At 37.3% G+C, this 20,867-nt stretch overlaps 1 protein-coding gene across 1 annotated transcript in view; it reads left to right on the top strand.

The window, feature by feature from the left end:
- Window positions 1-242: 242 nt before the first annotated feature.
- The window catches only part of LOC139982191 (uncharacterized), a 297,534-nt gene continuing 276,909 nt past the window's right edge, over window positions 243-20,867 (top strand). Inside the window, exon 1 of the mRNA XM_071994782.1 lies at window positions 243-566. The gene's annotated coding sequence lies outside the window, so the exon portion shown is untranslated. The remainder of the gene's footprint in view (window positions 567-20,867) is intronic.

Below are 20,867 nucleotides of genomic sequence, written 5' to 3'. Positions count from 1 at the left end.
TTTCGAGAAACCCATCCAATACTACATGTATTACCGTGATAGCCGTGTTAAAACCTGTTGTACGTTGTGCGTTACTTTCTGATTTGAGAATTTGGTTCACACGTATATACAGTTAACTTGTATTTGTAACTTTTGTTTCGAATCATGAGTCATTTATTCAGTAGTCGTAGTAACATAACGCATCTATTCATAATTAACCAACCGCGGCAGAGGTCATACTTGGTTCAAGTACTAGTTTCTATATACCCCGTACATACTATAACCGCTTGTCGACGAGGCTCACGACAATTACTCAACGATATGCGTGTAACAATTACATGTCGATACTGTTACATTTACCTTATAATGAAAAAGGCTTGATATATTGCTATGACACTGTACGTGCATCACCACTTCCTCAATTGAACAGTTAAATATCACCTCCAATTCCAGGACCATTCGTTATCGGAACCAATACTCAAGGATCGAATATACCAATAAAGGATTTCCATATCAATGAAACTACAGGTCATTGAGTCAATGATATTTACACCAGAACAAAAGACATCCTAGTAAACCCTCATTAGGTAAGTAAATAAGGTTAATTGATCGTATTAACAAATGAAGGAAATAAGGAAGGTGGGTAAAGTGCAGGACCGGGTGACACGGAGGGAATCCATCATTCTCCCCTATACCTCTCCCCCTTCCCGTCCCATCTACAAACGCATACGTTAGACCTCATTTGGTGTCAATGTGTATACAAGTTGTTACATTTTGCGTGAAATTGTGTGTGTGTCGGTTCCCTATGCTTCAATTAGATGATTTTGAACTCACATATGTGGTGGTCTGCTTTATTCTTTATGTCAACTAATATACACTAATTTCATCATTTGTTGCTTTACACATATCCCGTTAAAATTCCCGTTGCTGAACAGATCGTGTCTAGGAACTTAGGGAATATAATGTATCACAGTTTTCCCCATACCCCCTCTCTTCCTCCGCACACTGTATATAGGCCACATGCATTTCTTTGGTCAGACACCTATCAACAACTAGACAAACCTGTACTTGTACAACTACCTTGAAAATAAAGCCAGTCATTAGATTGTACTAATCAATAAAGGAATTAAAGAAGGTGGGAATAGTACAAGCAAGACCTGATCACATAAAGAGAATGGAGCTCCTCATTCTCCTCGGTCGAACAATAGCAACCCCGCTTAACTTCTCTTAATGTATGTATTTGTCCCCTTTCTTCAATTTTGGGAGAGTATTTATGTGTAGGATTTCCTCGTATTCTTTAATTATCCGTATCAATTGAGTTTGAACTTACCAGTGTGATGTAAATATATTAATTTTAATTGCATACACTTAAATTCATTATTCGAAGCTATTGATAGAGCTCGTTCATATTCGCGTTGCGGAATATTGAGAGGTACAATTTGGGAGACTGTGTCTAGGGACTTAACGACAATAACTTGTCCCGACAAGAGTTAACGTACCCGCCCTCCGTACAGTATATATGTCACTTGTCACACGTCAGATGAGACAGATATCTACACCTAGAAAACCTATACTTGAATAGGTACCTTACGTCAATACATTGAACTAATCAATGAAGGATTTACGGAAAGTGGGGGATGGTTTGAACTTACCTCTGTGTTTGTTTTTTTTGGTAGTTCCTCATCACTTCCACAGTGATATTGCTGAGCGAGGTATTATCGGAATAACATTCTCTGACAAAATTTTAAAGTGGGAAATTCCCTCTGTTACATCTTTTTCACATCAAATTACCCACAAAATCAAATGAGCCAATTTATTTGGTACACTAAATATTGAACATCACCATTTGGAACAATAGACCCATTTTTGTTCACATATAACCTGACTTCAAAGAAAATATCTCCTGAAACCGAAACGCTTCATAACTCAAAATGGAGCAGTTCAGATACTAAGTATGATATCCTCCCAGTTTTCTTTCGTCGGAAATGTTATCAGTCTTCCAGAGTGAAATCTTGATATTTGATAATTCAAATAACTCCTGTCATCCAGTATAACAAAAATCGAGTTTTTACTGTCTGTGCAGGTAATTCTTGTTGTATCCGTGCAAGTTATCCTTTTTAAGAAAGCGTATGTTAAAGTTTGGTGTCACAGACATACATAATTATTATAAAATCGCGTAAGGTGTATCACTCAATATCAAACCTTAGCATATTGATCACAGAGTTTGATCAAAGGGTTTGTGTAAGAGTGCATACCCAGCAAAGTCATCGGAAAAGTGAGAAAATAACAATCAACGATGAATCCAGCAATCGGCAAAAAGAGAAACCCTTTACCATAGAGCTTGTATTAAGACTGAGCTAGTGTGACAGGGAATAGTGTCCGGGCGTCTCACGGACACTATTCCTAGAGAATTGTGTCCGTAGGACATCTTTCTCGGGGGAATTGTGTCCGGCGGACAGTATTATCAGTCTGGACGGACATTATTAACTAGGAAAAAACGTCCGTGTGTAGTGATTTTCTGTCCGCGCCGACAGGATGAAAGAAAAGCACGGAACAAATAGGAAAATAGTGTCCTACTAGCTCTTCTGCATGGAAACGTAGTGCAAAAACATCAGGACATCAACCTTCCCACCAGATCCCTTACCCACATAAACCATGATCAGAATGCATGAGAGCTTGTTACGGTTATAGACGGTTGCAATATTAGGAAGGCTGGCAAAATCCCGCTACTAACTGACAAAAACAATATGGTGGCTAACGTTTGAGTCGAGCCCAATAACTCGCCTATAAAGACAATTTTACCAATACTACCTAATTAATAGGATGACAAAATTCAAAATCACGAATGATTAATCAAACTTAAAACACTATATACATGTACATAAAGTGTTGTATAATGTAAGTAGTTAAAGCAACCGGTTGTTGATATGTTAAAATGTCCGCACGGTTCAATGTGTCGGCCCTAGATATGCTCTGTCTAATTAGGTATCCGACGTTGCTTCCCCACTTAAGCCGCAACATCATTCTACATACATTGACGATATATATATTTTTTTTTTGTCTGGCCACATAGTGAAGAATCTCTCATTCATTCTTTGACCATGTTAGTTCATTTTATGAGATGAAAACACTTTCTGTAGAAGATTATAAATACTAAATATCATTTTAGATGTTCTGGTAAGTTGAATAGTGCGTCTTTAAACACTTCAGTCTATTGTAAGCCTACTGGTATTCATTTGTATTTACACATAACAAGATTCACCCAAATAGTTACATTAGTTCTATTGTTTACAGCCAATGCCTTAGACTAAAACGCATTTGCTCCGATCCACGTGATTATGAACACATGGTCTCAATTAAACTGGTTATTTCTTGAGCGTAGTATAACCCCTGCGCTCAATTATTCACAATGCCTTCATAAATATTCACAACGCCGTTAAATGTTCTCAATGCAGTTAATATTCATATTGCCGTTACATAAGAGATAGGTGTAATTCAAGTGATTATTCTAGAAACTTGGGCACAATAACGTGTCCCAGGTCCATACGAGAGCTAACGTAACCCCCACTTCCTCCCTCTATCGTGCAGTATATAGTTCACGTGCATTTTGTTTGGTTAGACACCTATCAACACCTAGACAAACCTGTACTGGTACAAGTGTTAACGTCATAATGTGTTGTTCTATACAAATCCCGTTCACATTCCCGTTGCGTTAAATATCGTTTCTAGGAAATTAGGGAAAATAATGTATCACATGGGTCCCCTCCCCTCCCCCCCCCCATCCCCTCCCATCTTCCGCACACTGTATATATGTCACGTGCATTTTGTTTGGTGAAAAAACTAGACAAACCTGTACTGGTACAATTACATGTAAAGTATATACAGTTAATACATTGTACTAATCAATGAAGGAATTAAGGATGGTGGGGATAGTGCAAGACCTGAACACATACAGAGAATGAAGCTCTCGTCCCCCTCGAATGCCCCCCCCCCCCCGACAAAAAAACCTTCTAAACTCCACTTAAAATTAATATTTGCCCCCTTTGTTCCATTTTGGGAGGGTTCTTTCTAAGTGTGATTTCTTATTTTCTTTGATCATCCGTATCAGTTGAGTTTGAACTTACCAGTGTAATGTAATGTTTTTAATGTTAACTACATTCACTTAACATAATATATGTAGTTAATATATTGCACTAATCAATGAAGGACTTAAAGAAGGTGGGCATAGCTAGATATAAAACTTGTACCTTAGTCCCCTCCCATTAAGAAAAAATAAATACAAAATATCGTTGGATATGCTTTGAACAAAAAATCTACTTTTCATGGGAAATATATTTTTAGGCCTACAGCAAAACCATTTTAAATTTGCTTAAACTCCGTAACTGTTGCCATGATACAATTATTCCTTCTGACGTCACTGTGTCTAATATTTCTAATATTTCAAATACTGTCTCCTTTTGGCAACAGACTCGCATGAGTGGTTTCAACTGTTCAAGTTTAAAGTATTTTCTGCATAAACGGAACTGCCCCGACTACTATTTAGTTTGTGAAAATACCGTGTCTTCGTACGCCAGATGCTTTACACTCGATATTCTGGAATCAACGTTTCTTTAATGCGAATAGAATTGTTTTACTAGGTTAGGTTACTGCAAGCTTTAGATCCAGACCTAAATAGGTAGGTCTCCTCAATTACTGGACATGTTCTCTACACTGAACTACCTTAATCCACACTGCTCACCATTGCTTACAACCTATAGTGTACACATTCATGGAGGACTGTTGCCACTTGTGTGCTATCACTCTGATCATAGACTAGTAATTAATCGGTTTTTACGAAGTTTATTGTTGTATCTATCTATCTATCTATCTATCTATCTATCTATCTATATATATATATATATATATATATATATATATATATATATATATATATATATATATATATATATATATATATATATATATATATATACATATATATATCAGGGTTCTGCCGCTGCCGGTCGGCGCCGGTCGGGCCCGACCAGCACGCTGAATTACCGACCGCCACAATCTGCCTGAGTGACTTTTCCGACTGGCACTTATTTTCGATAGGAACTCCAAAAACACAGCTCCATAGCCGGAGGGTCGAACGTACAGAAACAATCTGTTTGAGACTAGGGGAAATCCAGATCATAACTGTTCAAATTTCAAAATATCCAACACATCACAATGTCATACTTAGTGAAAATTACCAGAGTTCCGCATTCCAGACCAATGACTGTCTCCGTTTCCAACTCCCGATCGTACTATTGATATTATATCTATTTTTATCGCGCGAGACACAGGCACTATCCAGCTAGCTAGTACACATACGGCCTTAACCTTCGTAGCGGGTGAATTTACATCATATTGCATTAGGCATAACCAGCGCACTCCGCCTCGTAGTGATTATACGTGACTGCTACACGAACTAGTCAGCCACGTGCACGGTGCATTGCTATTGCTCTTTAGTATACTTAATAGGCACCACCGGCTGGTCTGTACTCTGGTGCTCCAGATATATGTCCTAACCTTTTTTCATTAATTATGAAAAATTCCAGACATGAGATCTCATTTCAAAGCTGTCTACATGTGGCTCAGAATACTCTGGAAGGGCCGTTTCCGGCCATCTGGGGGGTTTCCAAAACCCAAAATTTTCATGTACGCTCCGCGCCAACTGATGGTGGCGCTCCGCTTAGATAGTCCTGCCGGCACTCAATCCACCCTGGGCAGAACCCCATATATATATATATATATATATATATATATATATATATATATATATATATATATATATATATATATATATATATATATATATATATATATATATATATATATATATATATATATATATATATATATTGTATCAGGAATGTAAAGTTAGGGTGTCGGTAGGAACAGACGTCAGTCTGTAATCGATACTAGGTCCCAAACCAGAAATTGTCGCAGCTTTATACCAATGGGAGTAAGAGGGATAGAACAAATACGAACAAAAATGGTGCTAGAGAACAAGAACTAACTGATAGTATTGTATTATGGCATACGGCATACCGATTATGGCATATGGCATACCGATCCCCACCACGGTACTGGGACACAAATAGCCATTGCATCCGTCGTTCTCACGTGTCCATTTACGGAACTAGAAAACTAAGCAAGCAATCAGTTCAGGTAGTCCAGTCACTCTATTACAAAAAATGGCTCAACCTTAAAAAAAATGCAACAGAATGTTTTTTAGGAGTTTTAGACTGGTAAGTGTCTAATAAACGTCATATCCAAAATCGGCATTGATCCTGGTTGTCTAACCCAACCAAAATGGCGTCTTAATACAAAATGGCGGTGGGTTTATTTTTTCAATAAATTTTCAATATATATTGCCATTAAATACATAAATTACAATAAAAGCATAATTCAATCATACGGCGGTACCTTTAAATAGTAAGCAATGGTTGTAAATTAGATAGTAAAGAATCCGTCATTGAGGGCGCTTTGCTCATAGCCATGTGATCATAAGTGAAGAGAGGACTATGTACGTGGAGGTTTATGTTTTCTAACTTATTCCTTATTTAACTAATTTATGATTTTAGGTGAACAATGTTTACATAACTTTAGCGTGGGCATAAGAGTATTGAGATAAAACGTACTTACCTGGCAAATAATATGAAAACATGTGACTCTCCTTTGACATCACATTGTATGGGCATCTCTTGATTTACAAAACAAGGGGTTTAGTCACTAAAACTGAAATTTAACTCTTATACACATTGCCATTTTTTTGTAAATAAGCAGCGAGTACTATGCATTTGCAATCGAGCTAAACTTGCAGTGCCCACATCGCTTTTTGTAGCCAATTAGTATTTTCTAACCGAGCGACGATTCGTTTAGTGACTTGTTTTTTTTTTTTTGGGGGGGGGGGGTGGGGGTAACTTTAGAACGATGGTAGAGAGACACATTTATTTTTTTATTTTTGTGGGTCGCGGGGTGACAAAATTGTAACAATTTATATATTTTGTCAATGTGCTCCCTCTCACTTAATAATCGGGCATGCCCCCTACTCCCATCTTTATTAAAAACGAGTTATCATATAATGAGGGAGATTGCATGATTTGATTGAAGAAACGATCAAATTGGCGTTTGGAATCTCTTAGATGACTTTCGTGATTTTTCCTCAAACGGCTCATATGGAGTAGCTTTACACACCAAATATTTTACTGAAACACTGATCAAGTAAATGATACCTTGACTAAACTAGGTCACTGCGGTCAGTCTTCCTCACTATCCTTTTCGTAGTCTGCAACATTGGAGCAGCTGATTCCACGACATTCACTATATCCTACAGAACACTCCAACCCATGCTTCCTACAGGAGCATCGTTTCGAATCACAGTTGGTTCTGCATTTACATCTGATGACCTGCAGTAGCATTTCAGGAGCTGGCGGTAAGGGTGACTTGGTGGGCATCAGATTGTTATTACTCGTATACCATCCCCATTCGTGGGGCAGTAAATCACTGTCTGTTCAATCCACTCTTGTACTTGCAGAAACACTCTAAAGCTATGGCATCTTGCTGCTGCTGATGTCGGTGGCAGGGTCTGTACTTTAACAGATGTTTTACTCGACGCTACTTTGTTAAAGAATTTTCGAGCTCTCAAATCATCAAGTCTTTCTCCTCGACTACCTCCATACAGAAAGACTAAGGCTTCTTCTCCGGCTTTAATTGCTTCTTCTTTTGAGGCCTGTCTAACAAATACTTCACCATGATTCTTAAAATGATCGTCATTTGCCATTTTCCTTAAAACTGCACCTTTTCCTATTCCGAACGGATGAGAAGTGGTGTCACAGCCACTTATAACGTGCACAAATGGTAAATGACTGCACATGTCTTCCCCCAATACTTTCTTTGTCTTCTGTATGTCCCAGATCTTTTGCATGTTTAATTTTCACTCATGAAGTATACATTGTGTGAGCTACTGTTGGCATGGAAACAAAGTAGCACGACTGTGTCTGTGTCTTCACCAATAACAACTGTTGCTTTATTTGTAGAGCATTCGACAGCTTTTTGTACAATCAGTAAATCGGCTTTTGTTGACATAGTCCAAGCACATCTTACAAATAGTGTTGAAGCTTTCCGCCTTGGCGCCACGGCAGACGCTGTAGGAGGGAACTACCGTCTAATACAAACTGCAGTTCAACTGATGGCAGTTCTTGTGCGTTACATTCACCTACCCCCCATATTGCATCAGCGAGGGAAGACTTATTCGATGCTCTCATAAGACCAGATGTATCAAACAGTGAGGATGGGTGACTGCATACTTCGTAACGGAAAAGTTCTGCCTTGTCATCGTACATACCATTTGACGCCAATAATAATGGCTACAAAAGGAGTTGTGGATCAACTTCAGTTGAATCTCTATCCACTTTGACAGCTGTTTTGGCATTCATTGTGGTGGCCTGCTGTGATCGCTTGAAAGAAAATCCTGTCACTCCTTTTCCAGCCATTTATTGCACAATAGTCGACCCGACATCTTTGGCCTTGTCTACGTTTACATTTCCGTCAGCTTTTACCGCTGTTTCAATGTTTCGTAGAGATGGATCTTCTGCAAACGGATCCTTTTTTTTTGCAGAAACGAAATTACAGTGAACAGATCCTTGTGATCCCTTTCCTTTCGTGCCTTGGAGGATTCTCTATGCTGACTGCTTGTGTGGTAGTCAATTCCACATACCTCTTGCATAGCGTTGTTCATACCTGCACATGCTGGCATTGAAAATATCCATCTTGCTCTTTCGGCGTCTGTCATGCCACGTCCTCTTGTCAAACCACCTGTTGTTTTGAGAGATCTCATCAGTACCTGCTCAATCACAAGATCGGATGAGAGTCCAGGCCAAGACCGATTACTCCTACGGATCACATGATGACCATTTTGAAAAGCGGCATGAACTTCGGGATGATCAACCTCTAATTGTATCATCATTTGCAGATATATGTATGCTGATTTCAAGTACAAGTTGTGTCCTGCAGCAGCAAAGAATGGTAACATTTCTTTTATTGTACTTAGATGAAGATTCCAGTTCCCAGTCCGTTCAGCTTTAATAAACAAGCGAAGTAAATCAACAAAGTGATCCTGTGCGAAGATTAGATAAAGAAAGTTTCTTCCTTTCAAGCTCTTTATTTATACTGTCGAGCACATCGCTTTCGCAGACCTCTTGAGGTGAGATTGCCTTGTCCATCAGTCTGTCATGGAGGTTCTTTGCCGTTAAAAGTAGTTCTTCATCGGTCCTGCATACAGAAGGTTCTTGTGATTCATGAACTAGATCTTCATCCATTTGATTTGTTTCTTGCTCATCATTCATTAACGTACTCGCATTGTCATTGGCCTGTTGTTGTACCATATTTGATACTGTATTATCCTCTGAAACCTGGATGTTTACTTCTTTCGTCTCAATATTTGTTGTAAAGACCTTTGAAATAACCATATAGTTTAGTGCAATATCGACCAAACAGTGCCCTCTCAACGATCTTGCTACAGATTTACCGGTCAGCATGTGGTTGACAGTGTTTGACTCATACGTTGTCTCTAAAAGTTAACGCAAACCAGAGCCAGCCATCAAGTGACCAATAGAACCAAGAAAACTCATTTGGAGATGGAACCCACCAAGACGCAAAATTGTGGACTTGAGATCGCTACCTTCAGGTTCGTTAAGTACAATCATTAAAGCTTTCCAGTACAGGGGTTGGTCGAAAGCAAGAATAGCCTTTGCGTTGTGTCGTCTTCCTTCATTGCATACAAACTTCAAAGTAGAATATATGCATGAGTTATCACTGGGATCCATGTCTATCATTGGAAAAAAGAAGACAGACGATTCCCCTGGGTGTTCCCTCTGTTGCATCATCTGCATCATGCCTGACCATCCTGGAACTGATGATTTGATGGTTCGCATTATCTTCCATAACAAATCCAGCTTCCACGTTAGATCATCGCAGTGAAGATCTCTGATTTCTTTGAAACTCAGTTCCGGCAATGTACTTTGTTTTCGCGTACAATAAGATATGTTGATCGTCCCCATGGTAGTGAGTTCTTTGGTAGTTACCGATAACCTTTCTACAGCTCGTTGGTTTATGATGCCTGGAGTGATTCCCGCAATGATACCCATACCATGAAAGGAACCGTGCCCATCAAGGGTCCTAACATTATGATCCACATTGTCCGCAACGTATTGCACAAAATGGTCTGTACCAATCGGTGGCATATGGATTCCTTGGCTTGCCGCTGCGCTCGATTCATACCTTTGAACTTCAGATTACGAAGAACAAAATCCCAGTTTATTCAAAGTGTATATTAGGAACCGAGATCCAAAGTGGTGATGCATTTGTATTCCTAATGCAATTTGTAGAGGAGCCATCATAACCCTGGGTCGTGCAGCTTGAATGAGGGCGTGTCCAATTGAAGATACTTTCACATCATTCTCTTTTCCAACCATAATAGTGTTTAAGAATAGTTTCAAACTGTCAGGAATAAACTGAAGATTTTGCTCAGTTGACGACACACTTGATGAGGATGGATATCTCAAATGCGATGCTTCCATTTGCTTTATATCACTTTTGATAAGTTTTGCAGCAGCCTCTACTATAAACAACTTCTCGGAAAATGCGTCTTGATGCCGTGGTCTCTTTGAAAATTCTTGCAAAATTGACCATACTGTGTTTGTGAATGTTACAACGTTTGGTTTGCCGTTAACCTAAGTTATCAAAATTGTATCGCCAAAGTGATCTTGTAGCCTTTTCCTTATGTATACACTGCTATAAGGGTTCGGACAAAATTCTCTCATTTTTTCGACTAGATCGGTTAGAGTAGCCTGTACTTCGTCATTTTCTTTCAAATATTCCGCAACTCTGATAAATGCGGCTGCTTGATGTTCATCTTCGGGACGTCCAGGGGTTCGTTTACTCTTAGAATTACCTTGAAAACACTTTTGAAGCTGCTTGTGTGTTCTGAAATTAACGCTGCATGCCTGGTGTTCGATTGCATCTGCATTATGTAAATCGCTCACAAGTGAAAATCTGGCTTTCACCTGTTTAGCCTATTCGTCATCTTGGCCGCGGTCGTCACATGCCGACTCACTTTTCCTTTGAAATTCAAAGGTTTTGACGGGGTAGGCCTGATGACCTTTTTTACCGTTCACTTCAGCATTTCGTCTACAAAAAAAAAGCAGTGTTCACGAAACAAAAACTGTTCAGTTTGTGAACGTAATTTACGCTTTAAACCGCATTCTACATTTGGTTTCAAATCGCTAGCAATGGATCGTTTATTGCAATATCGTTTACGACATTTTTGGTGAACCCTCTGTCCAACAGATATGGTAAGTTCCTCACCACGTTCTTGGCTTGCCTCAATAATACCTTGAACACCCTTATCTTGCAATGTCAAGTCAGGGTCGCAGTCAGTTTCAAAAGAAATCTGACAGATAATGCACACGTCCATCTAATAAAGAAAATAATAAATGTACAATGAAGATATACGTGCAGGTTTACTTTACTTAGTTCACTAGGTTACTGATAGAGCATGAAGGTAGGGATACAACCTAATGACACCCCACACCCCGTAAAGAGTAAATAGTGAAAAGCATACGACGACACAGTCACGTTTGTTTATCTTAAGTGACATTTTCAAAAGTATGCAATTTTGTTGCAAAGTTTAAAAAGATTGTATCTTAATCATCGATGAAAATGCGGTTGTTATCTAAAGAATCCGAATGAATAATGGTTTGGTTAATAGTAATGTATGAACACATGAAACTTAATGTGGATCAATAAAGAAAATCCATGTTTTCTTCATTTTTCCAGCAATTTGTACGTAATTACTAATGGTACGTAAGAGCAAAATTTTCGAAATCTCGGCTTGCTTTTGAGTGCAACCCTGATTAAGCCTATTTTAGTCGCTCTTTTTTCATTTGCAAGTTTTATATACCTTATGGTTTTACAGCTGTTTTAACGAATGCAGTTAGACTTATTGGAATATATTACGTCCTTTATCGACCGTTCATTCGCTTAAAATAACATTAGGCCTAACGTTATGCTAGCCTATATGTTCGTATTTCGTGCAAAACTAGCCAGACTGCATTTGTAAATGGTAGTTGGGGGTTAGTTTCCTTTGTAACCTTGTGGTAAATAAAAAATATACACCAGCAAATGTTCTATTTGCGTAGAGTTCGAATTTAAATAAGGTCCAAGTCTAAATGTAACTAGGCCTCCAATGTCAGCGATATAGGCTACATCAGTACATGTATTTTGTGTGTAATACCAGCCTAACACCAGTTTAGCGAAGCTATTCTTTCGATTATTTTCTTTCATTTTTTGCTATATTCAATTGATTTTAAACTACAAAAACGCAATGGCTATTACGTATAACAAAAATGTACATCTGTTCCTTATCTGAACATTCCACACAGATAACGAAGTCTCAAAAACGCTTAAGTCAAAGGTTTTCGTGACCGAGCGTGCTCGAGTGTAAGCAGTAGGCTGTAGCCACGGCAACGGCTAGATAATTGTTTACCGTAGCTGATAAGAAGCATTAGTAAAATCGACACAACCGTCTCTTTTTCTAGCCAAAATTTCGGAATTTGGCAAATGTCGATTTATGTCGATTTTTAGTATGTTACTAAGACGAATTTATTCTATCAATTTGCGTTGAAATAACTTCTGTTGTAATTTGTTTAAGGTTAAATCATAGATTGACTGGACTAAGGAGACGTTAACAGGGTGAAGGCTTTTGATTTTTACACAATGGCCAGTAAACGGTTAAGTGAAGGTATTTGTGTGGAAATGCCTTGATTGTCATCTTGTATAAGAAACATAAATGACTGTCATGCTAATTATATTTACTTATAGATTCGTTACACAGTCGAACTAAACGCTACTAAACTGATCATCTTGGGTTTGGTATCAGGAGAGTTATTGAGGTCTACTTTAATAAATCTGAAAGCAGCTTTGTGCCTCCTTTCCTATGAATTTCTCAACCTCATTGACCCCACGATGCTATAACGACATATACAAATAGCTTATTTGTAACTTCAAATGGTGGTGTAGAAGTCAAATAGTTTACAAATTTGAACGTTGTTCTTTCGAAGATATTTTTCCGTTAGGATCACAACAATCCCCGCCTATAACATGAATATTTGAATTCTACGAACGTCATTGAATAATGAGGTAAATAATGTTCACTTTGCAGGCAACGTAAGCAACCCAGTACACCAGTATGTACTCCAACACTATGCTTTATTTGTGTATATTGTGTACGGCTGTGATAACAACGCATTTTTTCCAATTGCTGTGAATGAATCTATTTTAATGCAACGGCTCATATAAAAAGCTTGTTAACTATTCACTGATTGGTTGAATTCAAACTATTGGATTCGGCGAACTGTATGCGATTACGTTTATATGAGGATTTTGTCGAAAGACACTCTACTCATTATCTGCATAAGTACTTAAGTACTCACAGACAAATGCTCTTCGTTGGGTAAAAAAATAAACTTGTCTAATATTTTCGTTTGCTGTGATAAATACAATGTAAACAGCTTGATGGACATGTCAAAAGGGTGGGAAAACGGCGACAAAGACAACGCAAAAATCTCAGGAACCGGGTTTAATTATTATCATACTTGGTTTATATGTTGGCCATCTTAGTAGCTAAGCATGACTTGTATGAAAGTGTATTATGGCATGCTGGTGTTTATATAGGCACACCATCTCATTAGTTATGCATGTGTGGTGTTGGCAGATAAATATCAGCTAGATATCATATTTAAATATGTTATTTTAATAAGAATATGTTGCATTGGTATCATTATTATTATTTAAGTTGACCATGTCCAGGAGAAGAAGCATAGTATGTCGTGTGCTTGGATCATGAATACTTATGACTGAGACTGAGTATGGTATAACATAAATTCTTGTTTGATTATCAGAATATGGTATGCTGAGTGCCGCATCCAGAAATTAAATTAACTCATCGTAACCATGCACCTTCGACATGTTTTCATTCTGGCGTTGCTATCATATGTGAGGCGTAAGAACTTTCACATTTATGTTGGCATATGTAAAAATATATGACACCTGCTTACAGGTTATAACAAAAATACCACATGTTATACCTTGTAAAGAATTAGGCATAGCTCAACATTAAATTCATGAATTTCATATTCGATATTCAATCATATCATAAACATTCCTCACTGAATATTACCAAACTGTTAGCTATATCTGATATGCAAGAATTTTTGAAACATCGCCAGAATATATAGTACCAACTTTATTACTACATGTCTTTCTAACCGTTTAGGTTAATATAATCTATCCAATCGTATACAGTAATTAGATCAAAGAGTAATCAGTTAAATATGCAAGAACATTAAAGAGTTACAAATTAAAAACATAAATCAGTTAAAGTTTCTGCCTCACATTCTATAGTTCTGTACTATAAACTGCCTCAAATAATATATCTCACCATAAATTGTAGTTAGTTGTGAATACTTAGAAAAGAAATTTACATTAAAAGAGACAGGCATTGGTCTGTTGGTATTCGAAATATGAATGCCTAACATAAAATAAAAGTGCATAAGCTCACCAGTGAAAATGAATAACTCCTGTTAGAAATGTGGCAATCCAAGAAAAATAAATCATCTGGGGCCCGGAGGCATGATGTCCATATAATTGTCCGAAGAAACGCGTCCAAACAAAAATACACTTTAAATTTACTCCTCCTTGGATAACACAAGCGATGAAAGTTTTTACAGGTGGGAAATAATATCCAAAATTAAATATGTGAGAAAACCTAATAGTGGTTGTTGTAGTTGATGTAGTGTAGATGAGTAGTAGTATAGTTCCTAGAGTCTTAGCAGAAGATGCTTGTTCCTTGGTGGAAGCCTTCTACTAAGAACTGCACATGGTATAGATCTACCGGATTATGCAATGTGCTAGAATTTAGACTCTTGATTGGCCAGTTGTTGCCATGGTACAAAAACAACTACTGTACTAGGGTACAGTAGTTATGGTATTTCAACAAGAGTGAGCTTAGCTGGTCTAAATTCTATACAGTGACAATGCTGAAAAGGCTGACCAGTGGTGAACAAAAGAGATAGTTTCAAAAGGAATGCTGGTCTGTTGGTGTTGAAAGGCAACTGATGGTGATGTAATAAAATCAGCTGACAATTGTAAACAAACTGTGGTGAAGTGCAAATGTTTCTAAAATTGATGATTAGATTTCGCTACAGGTCAATCTGAGGCGTTTGAGATTATAACCTGTATTTTAAGTTATAATTGTACCTCGGTCACTTGACATATCCTTTGTACATTGAATAACAAATTATCCAAATATATCTCCAACATGTCACGCAGTCGTATATTTTACAAAAACTAAAACAAAAACGTTTGAAAGGCGATTATTGATCACATTAACGACATATAAGTAACCAATAATTAACCGGTTTACAATAATTAACCGGTTGACAGTTAAAATGGAACCGGATTGATTTTATTGTACCTCGTGGTTGCATACGTAGGAACGATTGAAAACAGGTAAGATACTTAGAAAATAAAATAGTTATAGCGAAACAAGGAAGGAAAGAAAAACATTTCTATATTTCGTAGTTATATTCCTGTTTGCAGTTTAAACCGTATGTTATTCACGCTCCTCTGTGTTTATATATTTTAGAACTTTTTTTTCAAATTGAATAGTATCATATCAAGTGATAGCAAATTGACCGTTAATTTGTGAAAAATCTAAAAGACTGTGTAAGTCTTACCAAACTATAATTGTATTGTGAGTAATATTTGTCTTTTTTATGTGATCGTGGAGCAGACTGACATTAGTTTTCCGAAAAACATTACAAATTGTCATCATTAACAAAATGTAACAACTTGTAAAAGTATCATTAGCCAATGTATGTTAATCTTAATATCTCAGTATGTAGGCTTCAAACGATTAATTGACTATGAAAATAATGGCAAAGCTAACTCCTTGTTATCGTTGTTTCTATGAAATGCAAATAGGCCCATATATATTTCAGATGTTCTGGTTAGCAATAATAATCATTATAATTATGACATTATGAGACTTTCTTCTAAATACAACCGTTATAGTAGGTTCGATTTAGAAAAAAAATTCATTTGAACAGTTCCCATAGTCAAACTTCGTGTCATAACCAACAAGCGTTCCTTAGAACAAGTCAATTCAAAAAGGCGTTACAAAGGCTTTACGTCACCAGTGTAAACATTTAGTTACTGACGTATCCATGCTATTGCATATTTAGTATGACCGCTGCTTCGGTTGAATAATTATAAATAGATTTGTTATGTTACTACGGTTACTAAAGATATGACTCATGTTTGGAAATACGGTTACAAATACAAGTTAACTGTATATACGCGTGAACCAAATACTCAAATCAGAAAGTATGGCAAATCGGTTGTACGAGATGTTTTAACACGGCTTCCACGTAAAGCATGAAGTAGTGGATTTGTTCTTCGAAATATATTTGTTTATTTGGATATATTTACTGACTTTGAAATATAATTTCGATACTGTCATAGTTACCTTCGATTTATAAATTGTAGATCTATCGCTATGACATAGTTTGTTCATCACCACTTCCTGAAATAAACAATTGGACACCACCTCTCACTTCCAGGACGATTCGATACCTGAACCAATAATCAAGGATTGGATAGGTCTATAACAATAAAGGTTTTCCATATTATTGAAACTAAAGGCCATTGTATCAATAGCGTTTACACCAAAACAAAGGAATTCCAATTAAACCAGCATTAGGTAAGTTAAAAAGGTTAATAGATTGTACTAGTAAATTAAGGTAAAAAGGTAGGTGGGTATAGTGCAGGACCTGGTGACACAGAGGGAAACACTCCCACTACACACGCACACACACACTCATACGCTAGACCTCGTTTAGTGTGAATTTGTATCTAAGTTGTTCCATAGTACATACGTGTGTTTGTGCGTGACTTCCTACTCCCGTTGATTTTGAACTCTCATATGTGGTGTGTTTAGTTATCTGTTTAATAGTTAATATAGTTTATTAATCAACGGAGAGAGGTTAGTTAACGTACCCGTACAGTAAATGGGTCACCTGTCACACGTCGAGACAGCTATCTACAACTTGAAAGCCTATACTTGCACATGTACCTTAAGTGTATTACCGTAATACATTGTTTAAATAATTAAGGCATAAAGAAAGATGGGGGATAGTTTGAACTTACCTATGTGCTTGCTTTCTTGTTTGTTCCTTCCCACTTCCCTGATGATATTGTTGAGTAACGTATTATTGGTCATAATATCCCCTGACAAGACTTTTGGTGGTAAAGTCTCTCTGTTGTGTTCGCCCTGCTGATTAACCTGTCTGTTTTCTGTGCGTGCATTTGTCCCTTATGTTACTGTTATTGCCATTCAAAATGTGAAGAAGATCATTATAGGATCAAAACGTCAGGCCCACTAACGTTTACACATGTTTCGTTCTCGAAATCTTTCTTGGTGTAGCATGTTCTTGTAATAAAACGATTGTTAGATGCTGCTCGAGTTTTCTTAAATGCATTTTTTTATTGAGATTGAGATAATTATTAGAAATGCCTGGAAAAATTAAAGAATAAGATATGAAAAACTACACAAATTTACTGCATGTTTAGTCTAAAGCTTCTATGGGAACCTATACCTAACTGCACGTCTTTTAGTTCAATTTCGATGAAGGCGACCTCTGAAAAACTGCACTTTAAATTAATGTTTAGAGTCGAGGATTGATTCGCACGAGTAGAAATTCATTACCTCACTCATTATGCATGTTATACCTAAGTACCTGCGACAAATATACGTTGAATAGCCATTAAGGCTGTTAACTTTATTGATATAGCTTGGAACATTAAATGTGGTCCTGGCCACGATTATATTGTATTAAGGGGACGATACTAGTTTAATGGAAGATTCAAACGGTCTTTTATAGTTATACCTTACATACGTATGTTAGGTACTAATTGAGAGGAAAAAAAATATATTATGATTTTTTATAAAAAACAAATAGTTACAACCTTCTATCATCGTAACAAATTATGGCTGCTGAAAAGAAGCATAAGGCATCATACGAAAACTGCTGTATTCCGTGTATTTGCACATTTACAGCATAGGCTATTTTGAATGTGTTCTTGGAAAATAAGGATTAGCAGGACAAGAGCAATGACTAGAGATGGAGTAAGGCTATTAAATGACTAATAAATGCTACATAATTTCAATTAATTGTCCTACACAAATATTAAGTGTAATTAAGCATAGGCTGAGGATTGCACCCAAACGTTGGGCTACATATACACTTACACAAACGCAATGCGTTACATAAAATATACTAGTTAGTGTATAGGTTATCATAAGCCACGTAGTACTAGTACAAGTAGTAGACCTAGTAACACAATCGTCAATGTGTGGAGGTGATGGTTACGTTGGTCGTCCACAATTCCATAGCACTGGCAGTCTGGCAGTAAATTAAACAACCCGTTGATACGCCAATGATACATGTAAAATGACACACTGAACAATTTCTACACCTAACAATAACTATGACTTGTGTTAATAAAGTTATTAAATTCTAACTGAAATCCCTTCTAGGTCTGATTGTGTAGACTTACTTAAAAAGGCGTTCTATGATGTACCGCATCTTTAAAATTAAAGCTAGGCCTAGGCCCGTACTATAGCTTAACGTTATCGTCCATGCTAAATTGCTGCAACGACTCTACCTTTATATAAGTTGTTAATTTGCAATTGTGTCTACTGGTTTAGTATTGATATGCCAGTCGGCTGATTTCTAACAATAAAGTCGCCTCATTCTTTTAAATTTGAACGAAAACTCACTTGCATTTGGTTGATCAATATCGTTGTGTTCCGTCGTTCTTGGTATACACACGGTCTGCCGAGAGCGAGGGAAATGGGGCGCTCCATTCAGATGTTGTAAAACAGGCTTACACCGGTGTATGGAAAAAAATCCATGCGAGACTTACACACTGTTTACACTTATTTGCTTTTAAAACCTGGATAGTGGTGAACAAGCTCAGAACTCACTATCAACCGCTGAGAATGTAATTGACACCCCATTTGACTGTATTTTGATGAAACTAAAATCGGGGATATCCCTGTATTGCGGAGTATCCCCAGTTGACGGATATGTATCCTAACGATTATCCCCGATAGGCGCCGTTCACGAACGAACTCACTCTTACATGGTGCTGTACTCATATTTGTGTGTGTGTGCGTTTGTGACCACCTACCAGTTGCCGGGGGTGTGCGTTTGTGACAAGCCACCAGTTGACGGGGGTAACATGTTGTAAATCACGACCGAAGACATGTGTATTGATGACGTGCACATATATAATGCATATAATTACATCAACATTTTCCTGATAATATGACCTTTTCAATTATTATCTCCTTCATTTGTCAAAGACACCACGGTATGATACATATTTAACGATATTGTGAAAAAGACTTTATGGAATGTCTCTCACCAGGTTATCTTTGTTTAATTTTTCCATGGTCTTTCTAATTTAACCCGGGGATATAGCCTTTGCCACTCACCGCTCTCGCCGACCCTAAAAGATGTCAGATCTGCCGATTTTTTAATCATATTCATATTCAAATTATGGCTGCTAAGAAGGGTCATAATGCAAGGGTAAAAGAAGGTTACATGAGCTTCTGCAGCGTTGGTGATCTTGTATTAACAATACAACATCCGTACACAAACCTATCTGTTTAATCATGTTTACAACCAATGTCTGGTACATTAATCTTTACAGTGGTGTGTTATTCGCTATCTCGGCTACTCTACATATGACGCTTTATGCTATACACATTCGAATCACAAACCTCCATTTCCTGTAGAAAAAAATATATATATACTGATACATACTTAGCCCCAGCAAAATACTCTCTTCCTGAGGAAAGTAAATACCAAAATTGATGCTACCATACCTTATTCACGTGGTACATATTTATAAAATTTCCAAACCCTCCTGTTCCTTGCCTCCTTTCCTTCTTGGATCTTCATAATGAATAATCCACAGTAACTGTTATTTTAAAACTTGAAATGAAATAACATGGATGTTATAACACAAAGTGTGTAAAACATTAAGTCAAATTCAACCACTCTCCCATTCCATTCCACCTTTAGATCCAATTATCGCCTTCCACGAGTCTCCAGTGCAACAACTAACCAAACTGATTGTACTTCAGTTGATGGAACCCCTGAGGCACATTTGACCATGTTTACACCCCCCCTCCTCTCCCTCACCCACCCAGTGACATCGGTACACCCTAATCACATTTTCACACCAAAATACATTTATTGGCACCAAAATACATGTTCACAAATAAAAATCATTTTGCTACCATTTAATTTATTATATTAATTAAGAAGCAAGACATTAATCTTGTTATCAAATTCTCATCACACACACACTTTATGAATTCATATCGTATATTTGTCACTCTATTTTCCGATCGACTCGATCTTCAATGGTTATATCCGGGAAGTCGTTGTAACAGCGTGTACGTGCGTTTTATTTCAAGTCGCAGCTATGCAACTGCAGGAAATGGTTTGGAATGCTAAAGTACTAGAAACTAGTTCAATGCCTTTTATGTTGGTAACGTATATACAAAGGCAAAGGTTACAAACGTTCAACGGCTGAACGAACAAGATAAACAAGACACAAGATATTAACACAAAAATAACTCGTTACACAATGTATAAGTTTAATATTGTTAAACGCCATTCGAACTACGGTTTGGTTGTACACCAACGTATATAGGTTGACGCCAT

This window comes from Apostichopus japonicus, chromosome 16 (genome assembly GCF_037975245.1).
Source record: "Apostichopus japonicus isolate 1M-3 chromosome 16, ASM3797524v1, whole genome shotgun sequence".
Taxonomy (NCBI): Eukaryota; Metazoa; Echinodermata; class Holothuroidea; order Aspidochirotida; family Stichopodidae; genus Apostichopus; species Apostichopus japonicus.
Note: the sequence above shows the minus strand (reverse complement) of the source record. Positions and strands in the feature narration are given on the sequence as shown.